This window comes from Haemaphysalis longicornis, unplaced genomic scaffold, assembly GCF_048455015.1.
Source record: "Haemaphysalis longicornis isolate Haplotype H1 unplaced genomic scaffold, Haemaphysalis longicornis Haplotype H1 scaffold_5, whole genome shotgun sequence".
Lineage (NCBI taxonomy): Eukaryota > Metazoa > Arthropoda > Arachnida > Ixodida > Ixodidae > Haemaphysalis > Haemaphysalis longicornis.
Window position 1 is genome coordinate 207430107 of NW_027526385.1, and position 13308 is coordinate 207443414.

The 13308-nt window shown below is 51.2% G+C and overlaps 1 non-coding gene across 1 annotated transcript; it reads left to right on the forward strand.

Annotated features, from left to right (window-relative positions):
• The first annotated feature begins 12670 nt into the window (after window positions 1–12670).
• On the forward strand, window positions 12671–12743 carry Trnat-ggu (transfer RNA threonine (anticodon GGU)). Its single transcript has one exon. It is a non-coding gene; the product is annotated as a tRNA-Thr (tRNA).
• The last annotated feature ends 565 nt before the right edge of the window (window positions 12744–13308 follow it).

The following is a 13308-nucleotide window of genomic DNA, read 5'->3' on the forward strand; positions in this document are numbered from 1 at the left end:
CACGGCCCGGGGGTTAAAAAAAAGATGATCCCCTTCACCCGGAGTAGTCCGAGTGGCGCTGGCTACAACCCCCAAGTGGAGGAAACAAAATTACAATAATATAAATACCCGAGAAATTGCTGGGGAAACAGCCCCGCCGGTAGCGTAGTGGTTATCGCACCAGACCGGTATTCTGGAGGTCGTGGGTTCAGATCCCACCCGGCGGGCATTTTTGCACCACCTTATTCTCGGATGAAAAAATTCTTCATCTCTTTCTATGACCCACCACAACCCCCCCTTTGCTTTCCGAGGTTTTCCACCACACCCGGGAGTAGGCATAATTAGGTGACGGAAGTTTAGTGGCCGGCTGACACGACGTGAGGCCGCGTCAAGTTTGCAGGACAAATAAAGATGTGTGCTCTCTCTCTTGACTGCCAACTCATATTTTCTGTCTTATTTCACGGAGCCCCTCATTTCCCATTTTCTGAATCGCTAGATGCTTAGAGAGGGCCTCTGTTCTGGCAGCCTTGGTGCCAAAGGGAGCTTAAGAAGGTTCAACGATGGTCGACCACTGTCGACATGTCGTAGACACTCGAGGCACGGCCCGGGGGTTAAAAAGATGGCCCTTTCACCCGAGTAGTCCGAGTGGCGCTGGCTACCACCCCCAAGTGCAGTAAACAAAATTACATTATCATAAATACCCGAGAAAGTGCTGGGGAAGCAGCCCCGCTGGTAGCGTAGTGGTTATCGCACCAGACCGGTATTTGGAGGTCGTGGGTTCGGATCCCACCCGGCGGGCATTCTTTAACCACTTTCTTCTGGAATAAAAAAATTCTTCATCTCTTTCTATGACCCATCACAACCTCCCCTTTGCTTTTTGAGGTTTTCCAACCCACCTGGTGGTAGGCATGAGTAGGTCACGGAAGCCGAGTGGTCGGCTGACACGAAGTGAGGCCGCGTCGCGTTTGCAGGACAAATAAAGATGTTTTTTCTCTCTCTCTCTCTTTACTGCCAACTCATATTTTCTGTCTTATTTCACGGAGCCGCTCATTTCCCATTTTTTGATTCGCTACATGCTTAGAGAGGGCCTCTGTTCTGGCAGTCTTGGTGCCAAAGGGAGCTTAAGAGTGTTCAACGCTGGTCGACCACTGTCGACATGTCGTAGACACTCGAGTAACGGCCCGGGGGGTTAAAAAGATTATCCCCTTCACCCCGAGTAGTCCGAGTGGCGCTGGCTACAACCCCCAAATGCAGGAAACAAAATTACATTAACATAAATACCCGAGAAAGTGCTGGGGAAACAGCCCCGCCAGTAGCGTAGTGGTTATCGCACCAGACCAGTATTCTGGAGGTCGTGGGTTCTGATCCCACCAATGGAGGCATTTTTCTCACCACTTCTCGAAAAAAATTCTTGATCTCTTTCTATGATCCACCACAACCTCCCCTTGGCTTTCCGAGGTTTTCTTGACTGCCAACTCTTATTTTCTGTCTTATTTCAGGGAACCCCTCATTTCCCATGTTCTGATTCGCTAGATGCTTAGAGAGGGCCTCTGTTCTGGCAGCCTTGGTGCCAAAAGGAGATTAAGAAGATTCAACGCTGGTCGACCACTGTCGACATGTCGTAGACACTCGAGTCATGGCCAGGGTGTTAAAAAAATAGCCCCCTTCACCTCGAGTAGTCCGAGTGGCACTGGCTACCACCCCCAAGTGGAGGAAACAAAATTACATTGACATAAATACCCTAGAAAGTGCTGGGGAAACAGCCCCGCCGGTAGCGTAGTGGTTGTCGCACCAGACCGGTATTCTGGAGGTCATGGGTTCGGATCCCACCCGTCGGACATTTTTTTCACCACTTTCTTCTCGAATAAAAAAAATACTTCATCTCTTTCTATGACCCACCACAACCTCCCCTTTGCTTTCCGAGGTTTTCCACACCACCCGGAGGTAGGCATGAGTAGGTGATGGAAGCCGAGTGGCCGGCTGACACGACGTGAGCCCGCGTCAAGTTTGCAGGACAAATAAAGATGTTTTTTCTCTCTCTCTCTCTCTTGACTGCCAACCCTTATTTTGTGTCTTATTTCACGGAGCTGCTCATTTCCCATTTTCTGATTCGCTACATGCTTAGAGAGGGCCTCTGTTCTGGCAGTCTTGGTGCCAAAGGGAGCTTAAAGGAGTACTGACACGAAATTTTCGTGTTACGTTTTTTTCGCTGCTATGCGTGCCTACCAGCCGACTAACCATAGAATGACAGATTAGACGGTCCAGCGCAGCGTAAATATTCATTTACGGCGTCGTTTATTCGTGCCAGTTTCGGTTTCGACTAAAAAACGCCGAGCGGCCGCCATGACAGGATGTATCACATGACGCCACCATTCTTGCCGCATCGCTGCCTCTCTGGAAGCGCGCGCGAGCGAGCGCACGCTAGCGCCCAGACCGGCCGAGGTTTTCGCCGTCCCCACAGGCCCGGGCAGCATGACGTCAGTCCCAAAACCATGACGTGTACACACGCCCGAGCAGCGCGCGCCAACCACAGCCAGCGCGTCGGCTTCGTCACGGGAGCCCCGACGTCGGCAGTTTGGGGCAAGTAGCACATGATGTCATGCCGGCCCGATCTGGGCTTTCTCGTGCGGGCGAAGATTAAAATGGATTTTAAATATGTTTCGCTGAACGGTTGCTGTTGAAACTTGCTGGGAGATATCTCCTGATAAAAAGGAAGCGTGTTACATAGTTATCCCAGCTTTGAAATTTCGTGTCAGTACTCCTTTAAGAGGGTTCAACGCTGGTCGACCACTGTCGACATGTCGTAGACAGTCGAGTCACGGCCCGGGGGTTAAAAAAAAGATGATCCCCTTCACCCGGAGTAGTCCGAGTGGCGCTGGCTACAACCCCCAAGTGGAGGAAACAAAATTACAATAATATAAATACCCGAGAAATTGCTGGGGAAACAGCCCCGCCGGTAGCGTAGTGGTTATCGCACCAGACCGGTATTCTGGAGGTCGTGGGTTCAGATCCCACCCGGCGGGCATTTTTGCACCACCTTATTCTCGGATGAAAAAATTCTTCATCTCTTTCTATGACCCACCACAACCCCCCCTTTGCTTTCCGAGGTTTTCCACCACACCCGGGAGTAGGCATAATTAGGTGACGGAAGCTTAGTGGCCGGCTGACACGACGTGAGGCCGCGTCAAGTTTGCAGGACAAATAAAGATGTGTGCTCTCTCTCTTGACTGCCAACTCATATTTTCTGTCTTATTTCACGGAGCCCCTCATTTCCCATTTTCTGAATCGCTAGATGCTTAGAGAGGGCCTCTGTTCTGGCAGCCTTGGTGCCAAAGGGAGCTTAAGAAGGTTCAACGATGGTCGACCACTGTCGACATGTCGTAGACACTCGAGGCACGGCCCGGGGGTTAAAAAGATGGCCCTTTCACCCGAGTAGTCCGAGTGGCGCTGGCTACCACCCCCAAGTGCAGTAAACAAAATTACATTATCATAAATACCCGAGAAAGTGCTGGGGAAGCAGCCCCGCTGGTAGCGTAGTGGTTATCGCACCAGACCGGTATTTGGAGGTCGTGGGTTCGGATCCCACCCGGCGGGCATTCTTTAACCACTTTCTTCTGGAATAAAAAAATTCTTCATCTCTTTCTATGACCCATCACAACCTCCCCTTTGCTTTTTGAGGTTTTCCAACCCACCTGGTGGTAGGCATGAGTAGGTCACGGAAGCCGAGTGGTCGGCTGACACGAAGTGAGGCCGCGTCGCGTTTGCAGGACAAATAAAGATGTTTTTTCTCTCTCTCTCTCTTTACTGCCAACTCATATTTTCTGTCTTATTTCACGGAGCCGCTCATTTCCCATTTTTTGATTCGCTACATGCTTAGAGAGGGCCTCTGTTCTGGCAGTCTTGGTGCCAAAGGGAGCTTAAGAGTGTTCAACGCTGGTCGACCACTGTCGACATGTCGTAGACACTCGAGTAACGGCCCGGGGGGTTAAAAAGATTATCCCCTTCACCCCGAGTAGTCCGAGTGGCGCTGGCTACAACCCCCAAATGCAGGAAACAAAATTACATTAACATAAATACCCGAGAAAGTGCTGGGGAAACAGCCCCGCCAGTAGCGTAGTGGTTATCGCACCAGACCAGTATTCTGGAGGTCGTGGGTTCTGATCCCACCAATGGAGGCATTTTTCTCACCACTTCTCGAAAAAAATTCTTGATCTCTTTCTATGATCCACCACAACCTCCCCTTGGCTTTCCGAGGTTTTCTTGACTGCCAACTCTTATTTTCTGTCTTATTTCAGGGAACCCCTCATTTCCCATGTTCTGATTCGCTAGATGCTTAGAGAGGGCCTCTGTTCTGGCAGCCTTGGTGCCAAAAGGAGATTAAGAAGATTCAACGCTGGTCGACCACTGTCGACATGTCGTAGACACTCGAGTCATGGCCAGGGTGTTAAAAAAATAGCCCCCTTCACCTCGAGTAGTCCGAGTGGCACTGGCTACCACCCCCAAGTGGAGGAAACAAAATTACATTGACATAAATACCCTAGAAAGTGCTGGGGAAACAGCCCCGCCGGTAGCGTAGTGGTTGTCGCACCAGACCGGTATTCTGGAGGTCATGGGTTCGGATCCCACCCGTCGGACATTTTTTTCACCACTTTCTTCTCGAATAAAAAAAATACTTCATCTCTTTCTATGACCCACCACAACCTCCCCTTTGCTTTCCGAGGTTTTCCACACCACCCGGAGGTAGGCATGAGTAGGTGATGGAAGCCGAGTGGCCGGCTGACACGACGTGAGCCCGCGTCAAGTTTGCAGGACAAATAAAGATGTTTTTTCTCTCTCTCTCTCTCTTGACTGCCAACCCTTATTTTGTGTCTTATTTCACGGAGCTGCTCATTTCCCATTTTCTGATTCGCTACATGCTTAGAGAGGGCCTCTGTTCTGGCAGTCTTGGTGCCAAAGGGAGCTTAAAGGAGTACTGACACGAAATTTTCGTGTTACGTTTTTTTCGCTGCTATGCGTGCCTACCAGCCGACTAACCATAGAATGACAGATTAGACGGTCCAGCGCAGCGTAAATATTCATTTACGGCGTCGTTTATTCGTGCCAGTTTCGGTTTCGACTAAAAAACGCCGAGCGGCCGCCATGACAGGATGTATCACATGACGCCACCATTCTTGCCGCATCGCTGCCTCTCTGGAAGCGCGCGCGAGCGAGCGCACGCTAGCGCCCAGACCGGCCGAGGTTTTCGCCGTCCCCACAGGCCCGGGCAGCATGACGTCAGTCCCAAAACCATGACGTGTACACACGCCCGAGCAGCGCGCGCCAACCACAGCCAGCGCGTCGGCTTCGTCACGGGAGCCCCGACGTCGGCAGTTTGGGGCAAGTAGCACATGATGTCATGCCGGCCCGATCTGGGCTTTCTCGTGCGGGCGAAGATTAAAATGGATTTTAAATATGTTTCGCTGAACGGTTGCTGTTGAAACTTGCTGGGAGATATCTCCTGATAAAAAGGAAGCGTGTTACATAGTTATCCCAGCTTTGAAATTTCGTGTCAGTACTCCTTTAAGAGGGTTCAACGCTGGTCGACCACTGTCGACATGTCGTAGACAGTCGAGTCACGGCCCGGGGGTTAAAAAAAAGATGATCCCCTTCACCCGGAGTAGTCCGAGTGGCGCTGGCTACAACCCCCAAGTGGAGGAAACAAAATTACAATAATATAAATACCCGAGAAATTGCTGGGGAAACAGCCCCGCCGGTAGCGTAGTGGTTATCGCACCAGACCGGTATTCTGGAGGTCGTGGGTTCAGATCCCACCCGGCGGGCATTTTTGCACCACCTTATTCTCGGATGAAAAAATTCTTCATCTCTTTCTATGACCCACCACAACCCCCCCTTTGCTTTCCGAGGTTTTCCACCACACCCGGGAGTAGGCATAATTAGGTGACGGAAGCTTAGTGGCCGGCTGACACGACGTGAGGCCGCGTCAAGTTTGCAGGACAAATAAAGATGTGTGCTCTCTCTCTTGACTGCCAACTCATATTTTCTGTCTTATTTCACGGAGCCCCTCATTTCCCATTTTCTGAATCGCTAGATGCTTAGAGAGGGCCTCTGTTCTGGCAGCCTTGGTGCCAAAGGGAGCTTAAGAAGGTTCAACGATGGTCGACCACTGTCGACATGTCGTAGACACTCGAGGCACGGCCCGGGGGTTAAAAAGATGATCCCATTCACCCCGAGTAGTCCAAGTGGCGCTGGCTACCACCCCCAAGTGCAGGAAACAAAATTACATTACCATAAATGCCCGAGAAATTGCTGGGGAAACAGCCCCGCCGGTAGCATAGTGGTTATCACACCAGACCGGTATTCTGGAGGTCGTGGGTTAAGATCCCACCCGGCGGGCATTTTTTCACCACTCTTTTCTCGGATAAAAAATTCTTCATCTCTCTCTATGACCCACCACTACCTGCCCTTTGCTTTCCGAGGTCTTCCACCCCACCCAGGGGTAGGCATGAGTAGGTGACAGAAGCCGAGTGGCCGGCTGACACGACGGGAGGCCGCGTCGCGTTTGCAGGATAAATAAATATGTTTTCTCTCTCTCTCTCTCTCTTGACTGCCAACGCTTATTTTCTGTCTTATTTCATGGAGCCCTTCATTTCCCATTTTCTGATTCGCTACATGCTTAGAGATGACCTCTGTTCTGGCAGTCTTGGTGCCAAAGGGAGCTTAAGAGGGTTCAACGCTGGTCGACCACTGTCGACATGTCGTAGACACTCGAGTCACGGCCCGGGGGTTAAAAAGATGATCCCATTCACCCCGAGTAGTCCGAGTGGCGCTGGCTACCACCCCCAAGTGCAGGAAACAAAATTACATTAACATAAATACCCGAGAAATTGCTGGGGAAACAGCCCCGCCAGTAGCGTAGTGGTTATCGCACCAGACCGGTATTCTGGAGGTCGTGGGTTCAGATCCCACCCGGCGGGCTTTTTTTCACCACTTTATTCTCGGATAAAAAAAATTCTTCATCTCTTTCTATGACCCACCACAACCTCCCCTTTGCTTTCCGAGGTTGTCCACCCCACCCGGGGGTAGGCATGAGTAGGTGATGGAAATCGAAGTGTCCGGCTGACACGACGTGAGGCCGCGTCAAGTTTTCAGGACAAATAAAGATGTTCTCTCCCTCTCTCTCTCTTGACTGCCAACTCTTATTTTCTGTCTTATTTCACAGAGCAGCTCATTTCCCATTTTCTGATTCGCTACATGCTTAGTTAGGGCCTCTCTTCTGGCAGTCTTGGTGCCAAAGGGTGCTTAAGAGGGTTCAACGCTGGTCGACCACTGTCGACATGTCGTAGACACTCGAGTCACGGCCCCGGGGGTTAAAAAGATGCTCCCCTTAACCCCGAGTAGTCCGAGTGGCGCTGGCTACCACCCCCAAGTGCAGGAAACAAAATTACATTAACATAAATACCCAAGAAATTGCTGGGGAAACAGCCCCGCCAGTAGCGTAGTGGTTATCGCACCAGACCGGTATTCTGGAGGTCGTGGGTTCAAATCCCACCCGGCGGGCATTTTTGCACCACTTTATTCGCAGATAAAAAAAAATTCTTCATCTCTTTCTAAGACCCACCTAAACCTTCCCTAACTTTCCGAGGTTTTCCACCCCACCTGAGGGTCGGCATGAGTAGGTCACGGAAGCCGAGTGGCCGGCTGACACGACGTGAGGCCGCGTCAAGTTTTCAGGACAAATAAAGATGTTTTCTCTCCCTCTCTCTCTCTCTGGACTGCCAACTCTTATTTTCTCTCTTATTTCACAGAGCCGCTCGTTTCCCATTTTTTGATTCGCTACATGCTTATTTAGGGCCTCTCTTCTGGCAGTTTTGGTGCCAAAGGGAGCTTAAGAGGGTTCAACGCTGGTCGACCACTGTCGACATGTCGTAGACACTCGAGTCACGGCCCGGGGGGTAAAAAAATGATCCCCTTCACCCCGAGTAGTCCAAGTGGCGCTGGCTACCACCCCAAAGTGCAGGAAACAAAAAAACCTAAACATAAATAGCCGAGAAAGTGCTGGGGAAACAGCCCCGCCGGTAGCGTAGTGGTTATCGCACCAGACTGGTATGCTGGTGGTCGTGGGTTCCGATCCCAGCCGGCGGGCATTTTTTCACCACTTTAATCTTGGATAAAAAAATTCTTCATCCCTTTCTATGACCCACCACAACCTCCCCTTTGCTTTCCGAAGTTTTCCACCCCACCCAGGGGTAGGCATGAGTAGGTGACGGAAGCCGAGTGGCCGGCTGACATGACGTGAGGCCACGTCGCGTTTGCAGGACAAATAAAGATGTTTTCTCCATCTCTTGACTGCCAACTCTTATTTTCTGTCTTATTTAACGGAGCCCCTCATTTCCCATTTTTTGATTCGCTACATGCTTAGAGAGGGCCTCTGTTCTGGCAGTCTTGGTGCCAAAGTGAGCTTAAGAGGGTTCAACGCTGGTCGAGCACTGTCGACATGTCGTAGACACTCGAGTCACGCCCCGGGGGTTAAAAAGATTGTCCCCTTCACCCCGAGTAGTCCGAGTGGCGCTGGCTACCACCCCCAAGTGCAGGAAACAAAAAAGCCTTAACATAAATACCCGAAAAAGTGCTGGGAAACCAGCCCCGCCTGTAGCGTAGTGGTTATCGCACCAGACCGGTATTCTGGAGGACGTGGGTTCGGATCCCACCCGGCGGGCCTTTTTTCACCACCTTCTTCTCGAATGAAAAAATTCTTCATCTCTTTCTATGACCCAGCACAACCTCCCCTTTGCTTTCCGAGGTTTTCCACCCCACCCGGGAGTAGGCATGAGTAGGTGACGGAAGCCGAATGGCCGGCTGACACGACGTGAGGCCGCGTCAAGTTTGCAGGACAAATAAAGATGTTTTCTCTCTCTCTCTCTCTTGACTGCCAACTCTTATTTTCTGTCTTATTTCACGGAGCCCCTCATTTCCCATTTTCTGTATCGCCACATGCTTAGAGATGGCCCCTGTTCAGGTAGTCTTGGTGCCAAAGGGAGCTTAAGAGGGTTCAACGCTGGTCGACCACTGTCGACATATCGTAGACACTCGAGTCATGCCCCGGGGGTTAAAAAGATGGTCCCCTTCACCCCGAGTAGTCCGAGTGGCGCTGGCTACCACCCCCAAGTGCAGGAAACAAAAAAACCTTAACATAAATACCCGAAAAAGTGCTGGGGAAACAGCCCCGCCTGTAGCGTAGTGGTTATCACACCAGACCGGTATTCTGGAGGACGAGGGTTCGGATCCCACCCGGCGGGCATTTTTTCACCACCTTCTTCTCGAATGAAAAAATTCTTCATCTCTTTCTATGACCCACCACAACCTCCCCTTTGCTTTCCGAGGTTTTCCACCCCACCCGGGAGTAGGCATGAGTAGGTGACGGAAGCCGAGTGGCCGGCTGACACGACGTGAGGCCGCTTCGCGTTCGCAGGACCAATAAAGATGTTTTCTCTCTCTCTCTCTCTCTTGACTGCCAACTCTTATTTTCAGTCTTATATCACGGAGCCCGTCATTTCCCATTTTCTGATTCGCTACATGCTTAGAGACGGCCTCTGTTCTGGTAGTCTTGGTGCCAAAGGGGCCTTAAGAGGGTTCAACGCTGGTCGACCACTGTCGACATGTCGTAGACTCTCGAGTCACGGCCCGGGGGTTAAAAAGATGATCCCATTCACCCCGAGTAGTCCGAGTGGCGCTGGCTACCACCCCCAAGTGCAGGAAACAAAATTACATTAACATAAATACCCGAGAAATTGCTGGGGAAACAGCCCCGCCAGTAGCGTAGTGGTTATCGCACCAGACCGGTATTCTGGAGGTCGTGGGTTCAGATCCCACCCGGCGGGCTTTTTTTCACCACTTTATTCTCGGATAAAAAAAATTCTTCATCTCTTTCTATGACCCACCACAACCTCCCCTTTGCTTTCCGAGGTTGTCCACCCCACCCGGGGGTAGGCATGAGTAGGTGATGGAAATCGGGTGTCCGGCTGACACGACGTGAGGCCGCGTCAAGTTTTCAGGACAAATAAAGATGTTCTCTCCCTCTCTCTCTCTTGACTGCCAACTCCTATTTTCTGTCTTATTTCACAGAGCAGCTCATTTCCCATTTTCTGATTCGCTACATGCTTAGTTAGGGCCTCTCTTCTGGCAGTCTTGGTGCCAAAGGGTGCTTAAGAGGGTTCAACGCTGGTCGACCACTGTCGACATATCGTAGGCACTCGAGTCACGGCCCGGGGATTAAAAAGATGATCCCCTTCACCCCGAGTAGTCCGAGTGGCGCTGGCTACCACCCCCAAGTGCAGGAAACAAAATTACATTAACATAAATAGCCGAGAAAGTGCTGGGGAAGCAGCCCCGCCGGTAGCGTAGTGGTTATCGCACCAGACCGGTATTCTGGAGGTCGTGGGTTGGAATCCCACCCGGCGGGCATTCTTTCACCACTTTCTTCTCGAATAAAAAAATTCTTCATCTCTTTCTATGACCCACCACAACCTCCCCTTTGCTTTCCAAGGTTTTACAATCCACCTGGGGGTAGGCATGAGTAGGTCACGGAAGCCGAGTGGCCGGCTGACACGACGTGAGGCCGCGTCGCGTTTGCAGGAAAATAAAGATGTTTTCTCTCTCTCTCTCTCTTGACTGCCAACTCTTATTTTCTGTCCTATTTCACGCAGCCCTCATTTCCCATTTTCTGATTCCCTACAGGCTTAGTTACGGCCTCTGTTCAAGGCAGTCTTGGTGCCAAAGGGAGCTTAAGAGGGTTCAACGCTGGTCGACCACTGTCGACATGTCGTAGACACTCGAGTCACGGCCCGGGGGTTAAAAAGATGGCCCTTTCACCCGAGTAGTCCGAGTGGCGCTGGCTACCACCCCCAAGTGCAGTAAACAAAATTACATTATCATAAATACCCGAGAAAGTGCTGGGGTAACAGCCCCGCCAGTAGCGTAGTGGTTATCGCACCAGACCGGCATTCTGGAGGTTGTGGGTTCGGATACCACCCGGCGGGCATTTTTTCACCACTTTCTTCTCGAATAAAAAAAATTCTTCATCTCTTTCTATGACTTACCACAACCTCCCCTTTGCTTTACGAGGTTTTCCACCCCACCCGGTGGTAGGCATGAGTAGGTGACGGAAGCCGAGTGGCCGGCTGACACGACGTGAGGCCACGTCGCGTTTGCAGGACAAATAAAGATATTTTCTCTCTCTCTTGACTGCCAACTCTTATTTTCTGTCTCATTTCACGGAGCCCCTCATTTCCCATTTTCTGTATCGCTACATGCTTAGAGATGGCCTCTGTTCTGGTAGTCTTGGTGCCAAAGGGAGCTTAAGAGGGTTCAACGCTGGTCGACCACTGTCGACATATCGTAGACACTCGAGTCATGGCCCGGGGGTTAAAAAGATGATCCCCTTCACCCCGAGTAGTCCGAGTGGCGCTGGCTACCACCCCCAAGTGCAGGAAACAAAATTACATTAACATAAATACCCGAGAAATTGCTGAGGAAACAGCCCCGCCGGTAGCGTAGTGGTTATCACACCATACCGGTATTCTGGAGGTCGTGGGTTCAGATCCCACCCGGCGGGCATTTTTTCACCACCTTCTTCTCGAATGAAAAAATTGTTCATCTATTTCTATGACCCACCACAACCTCCCCTTTGCTTTCCGAGGTTTTCCACCCCACCTGAGGGTCGGCATGAGTAGGTCACGGAAGCCGAGTGGCCGGCTGACACGACGTGAGGCCGCGTCGCGTTTGCAGGACAAATAAAGATGTTTTCTCCCTCTCTTGACTGCCAACTCTTATTTTCTGTCTTATTTCATGGAGCCCCTCATTTCCCATTTTCTGTATCGCTACATGCTTAGAGCTGGCCTCTGTTCTGGTAGTCTTGGTGCCAAAGGGAGCTTAAGAGGTGTTCAACGCTGGTCGACCACTGTCGACATGTCGTAGACACTCGAGTCACGGCCCGGGGGTTAAAAAGATGGCCCCTTTCACCTGAGTAGTCCGAGTGGCGCTGGATACAACCCCCAAGTGCAGGAAACAAAATTACATTACCATAAATACCCGAGAAATTGCTGGGGAAACAGCCCCGCCGGTAGCATAGTGGTTATCGCACCAGACCGGTATTCTGGAGGTCGTGGGTTCAGATCCCACCCTGCGGGCATTTTTTCACCACCTTCTTCTCGAATGAAAAAATTCTTCATCTATTTCTATGACCCACCACAACCTCCCCTTTGCTTTACGAGGTTTTCCACCCCACCTGAGGGTCGGCATGAGTAGGTCACGGACGCCGAGTGGCCGGCTGACACGACGTGAGGCCGCGTCGCGTTTGCAGACAAATAAAGATGTTTTTTCTCTTTCTCTCTCTTGACTGCCAACTGTTATTTTCTGTCTTATTTCACGGGGCCGCTAATTTCCCATTTTCTGATTCGCTTCATGCTTAGAGAGGGACTGTGTTCTGGCAGTCTGGGTGCCAACGGGAGCTTAAGAGGGTTCAACACTGGTCGACCACTGTCGACATGTCGTAGACACTCGAGTCACGGTCCGGGGCTTAAAAAGATGATCCCCTTCACGCCGAGTAGTCCGAGTGGCGCTGGCTACCACCCCCAAGTGCAGGAAACAAAAGTACATTAACATCATTACCCGAGAAATTGCTGGGGAAACAGCCCCGCCGGTAGCGTAGTGGTTATCGCACCAGACTGGTATTCTGGAGGTCGTGGGTTCAGATCCCACCCGGCGGGCATTTTTGCACCACTTTATTCTCAGATAAAAAAAATTTTTCATCTCTTTCTATGACCCACCTAAACCTCCCCTTTGCTTTCCGAGGTTTTCCACCCCACCCGGGAGTAGGCATGAGTAGGTGACGGAAGCCGATTGGCCGGCTGACACGACGTGAGGCCGCGTCAAGTTAGCAGGACAAATAAAGATGTTTTCTCTCTCTCTCTTTTTTGACTGCCAACTCTTGTTTTCTGTCTTATTTCACGGAGCCCCTCATTTCCCGTTTTCTGATTCGCTACATGCTTAGAGGTGGCCTCTGTTCTGGTAGCCTTGGTACCAAAGGGAGCTTAAGAGGGTTCAACGCTGGTCGACCACTGTCGACATGTCGTAGACACTCGAGTCACGGCCCGGGGGTGTAAAAGATGGTCCCCTTCACCCCGAGTAGTCCCAGTGATCTGGCTACCATCCCCAAGTTCAGGAAACAAAAAAACCTAAACATAAATAGCCGAGAAAGTGCTGGGGAAACAGCCCCGCCGGTAGCGTAGTGGTTATCGCACCAGACCGGTATTCTGGAGGTCGTGGGTTGGA